The following is a 3555-nucleotide window of genomic DNA, read 5'->3' on the forward strand; positions in this document are numbered from 1 at the left end:
ATTTTTTTTTTACTTATGTCCTGGTCGTCATTTATACTCCCTGTGTCCCGGTGCTTTGTTGATTGCTAATCGAACATTCCTTTTGTCCTGGTCGCTTTCTCTTTGAGTGTCGTCATTTATTTTTTTCTTTTTTAGTTCTTTTAGTTTTTACCTTTTTTAGTTTTTTTTAGTTTTTTAGATGAAAATTTTTTTTTAGTTTTTTCCTTTTTTTCTTTTTAGTCTTTTATTGGTTTTTACCTTTATGTTAGCTTATTTTTCAGTTTTTTCCTTTTTTTTAGTTTTTTTTTATTTTTTATTTTTTTTAGTTTTTTACCTTTTTTTAGTTTTTTTAGTTTTTTTAGTTTTTTAGCTTTTTTACTTTTTTTATTAGTTTTTAGTTTTTTTGTAGTTTTTGCCTTTTTTTAGTTTTTTCAGTTTTTTTTTTAGTTTTATATTGGTTTTTACCTTTATTTTAGCTTATTTTTCAGTTTTTTCCTTTTTTTAGTTTTTTTTAGTTTTTAGTTTTTTTTAGTTTTTTACCTTTTTTTTAGTTTTTTTAGTTTTTTAGCTTTTTTATTTTTTTTATTAGTTTTTAGTTTTTTTGTAGTTTTTGCCTTTTTTTTTTAGTTTTTTTTTAGTTTTTTAGCTTTTTTATTAGTTTTTAGTTTTTTTTGTAGTTTTTTGCCTTTTTTTAGTTTTTTTAGTTTTTTAGCTTTTTTATTTTTTTTATTAGTTTTTAGTTTTTTTTGTAGTTTTTGCCTTTTTTTAGTTTTTTCAGTTTTGACGTCACCTGATCCAGTTTTTTCAGGTGACGTCACCTGATCCACGATCCACAGATCCACAGACAACTTATTTTTATATATATAGATAGTTTTTTTTTTTTACTTATGTCCTGGTCGTCATTTATACTCCCTGTGTCCCGGTGCTTTGTTGATTGCTAATCGAACATTCCTTTTGTCCTGGTCGCTTTCTCTTTGAGTGTCGTCATTTATTTTTTTCTTTTTTAGTTCTTTTAGTTTTTACCTTTTTTAGTTTTTTTTAGTTTTTTAGATGAAATTTTTTTTTAGTTTTTTCCTTTTTTTATTTTTTTTATTAGTTTTTATTTTTTTTTTGTAGTTTTTGCCTTTTTTTAGTTTTTTCAGTTTTGACGTCACCTGATTTTTAGTTTTTTTTTAGTTTTTAGTTTTTTTAGTTTTTTACCTTTTTTTAGTTTTTTTAGTTTTTGTAGTTTTTTAGCTTTTTTATTTTTTTTATTAGTTTTTAGTTTTTTTTGTAGTTTTTGCCTTTTTTTAGTTTTTTAGCTTTTTTATTAGTTTTTAGTTTTTTTTTGTAGTTTTTGCCTTTTTTTTAGTTTTTTTAGTTTTTTAGCTTTTTTAGTTTTTTTTGTAGTTTTTGCCTTTTTTAGTTTTTCAGTTTTGACGTCACCTGATCCAGTTTTTTCAGGTGACGTCACCTGATCCATCCACAGACAGACAGACAACTTATTTTTATATACTAGCTATTGGGGTGGCGCTTCGCGCCACCCCAACACCTAGTTTGTGGGGGCCCTTCGCGCCCCCCCCCAAGCCCCCCCGCGCGCATAAGTCGTTACGCGCCATAATAGTTACGCGCCATTGTAGTTGTGTCCCTATGTCCCACCTGTGAATATAGATATATATATATATATATATATATATATATATATATATATATATATATATATCTATATATATAAAAATAAGTTGTCTGTGGATGGATGGATGGATGGATGTGTGGATGGATGTGTCAGGTGACGTCACCTGAAAAAACTGGATTAGGTGACGTCAAAACTGAAAAAACTAAAAAAAGGCAAAAACTACAAAAAAAACTAAAAACTAATAAAAAAAATAAAAAAGCTAAAAAACTAAAAAAACTATAAAGGTAAAAACCAATAAAAAACTAAAAAAAAAACTGAAAAAACTAAAAAAAGGCAAAAACTACAAAAAAAAAACTAAAAACTAATAAAAAAAGTAAAAAAGCTAAAAAACTAAAAAAACTAAAAAAACTAAAAAAAAGGTAAAAAACTAAAAAAAATAAAAAATAAAAAAAAACTAAAAAAAAGGAAAAAACTGAAAAATAAGCTAAAATAAAGGTAAAAACCAATAAAAAACTAAAAAAAAAAGGAAAAAACTAATAAATGACGACACTCAAAGAGAAAGCGACCAGGACAAAAAACTAAAAAAAAAGGCAAAAACTACAAAAAAACTAAAAACTAATAAAAAAAATAAAAAAGCTAAAAAACTAAAAAAAACTAAGAAAAGGTAAAAAACTAAAAAAACTAAAAACTAAAAAAAAACTAAAAAAGGTAAAAACTAAAAGAACTAAAAAAGAAAAAAATAAATGACGACACTCAAAGAGAAAGCGACCAGGACAAAAGGAATGTTCGATTAGCAATCAACAAAGCACCGGGACACAGGGAGTATAAATGACGACCAGGACACAAGTAAAAAAAAAAAATTAACAAAACTAAAAAGAAGGTAAAAACTACAAAAAAACTAAAAAGAAAAAAAAACTAAAAACTAATAAAAAAACTAAAAAATCTAAAAATCTAAATAAACTAAAAAAGAAAAAAAAAGGAAAAAAATAAAGGAGAAAAACAAAACTAAAAAACGAATGTATATACAGACCGGTACACCGGGATACAAATGACGACCGGGACACAGGGAATATAAATAACGACCGGGACACAGGGACACAACTACAACGGGGACACCGGGGGAAACAGGGGGATAACCTGACAATCTATTTATATGCAAAGACAATGGGACAGCAAAGAATGTTGTATATTCGCAAGTTTTACGTAGTTAAAACCATATATCTATATATATAAAAATAAGTTGTCTGTGGATGGATGGATGGATGGATGTGTCAGGTGACGTCACCTGAAAAAACTGGATCAGGTGACGTCAAAACTGAAAAAACTAAAAAAAAGGCAAAAACTACAAAAAAAAACTAAAAACTAATAAAAAAAATAAAAAAGCTAAAAAACTAAAAAAACTATAAAGGTAAAAACCAATAAAAAACTAAAAAAAAAACTGAAAAAACTAAAAAAAGGCAAAAACTACAAAAAAAACTAAAAACTAATAAAAAAAGTAAAAAAGCTAAAAAACTAAAAAAACTAAAAAAAGGTAAAAAACTAAAAAAAATAAAAAATAAAAAAAACTAAAAAAAAGGAAAAAACTGAAAAATAAGCTAAAATAAAGGTGAAAACCAATAAAAAACTAAAAAAAAAAAGGAAAAAACTAATAAATGACGACACTCAAAGAGAAAAAAAAGGCAAAAACTACAAAAAAAACTAAAAACTAATAAAAAAAATAAAAAAGCTAAAAAACTAAAAAAAACTAAAAAAAGGCAAAAACTACAAAAAAAAACTAAAAACTAATAAAAAAGCTAAAAAACTAAAAAAACTAAAAAAAAGGCAAAAACTACAAAAAAACTAAAAACCTAATAAAAAAAATAAAAAAGCTAAAAAACTAAAAAAAACTAAAAAAACTAAAAAAAGGTAAAAAACTAAAAAAACTAAAAACTAAAAAAAACTAAAAAAGGTAAAAACTAAAA

General features: G+C 24.4%; 1 long non-coding RNA gene across 1 annotated transcript; it reads right to left on the minus strand.

Moving 5' to 3' along the window:
- Positions 1-461: 461 nt before the first annotated feature.
- LOC136043412 (uncharacterized) lies at positions 462-1927 on the minus strand. Its single transcript, XR_010621609.1, has 2 exons — positions 1758-1927; positions 462-1133 (listed from the first exon to the last, which is right to left on the minus strand). It is a non-coding gene; the product is annotated as an uncharacterized LOC136043412 (long non-coding RNA).
- Positions 1928-3555: the final 1628 nt, after the last annotated feature.

This window comes from Artemia franciscana, unplaced genomic scaffold (assembly GCF_032884065.1).
Source record: "Artemia franciscana unplaced genomic scaffold, ASM3288406v1 Scaffold_5771, whole genome shotgun sequence".
NCBI classification, from domain to species: Eukaryota; Metazoa; Arthropoda; class Branchiopoda; order Anostraca; family Artemiidae; genus Artemia; species Artemia franciscana.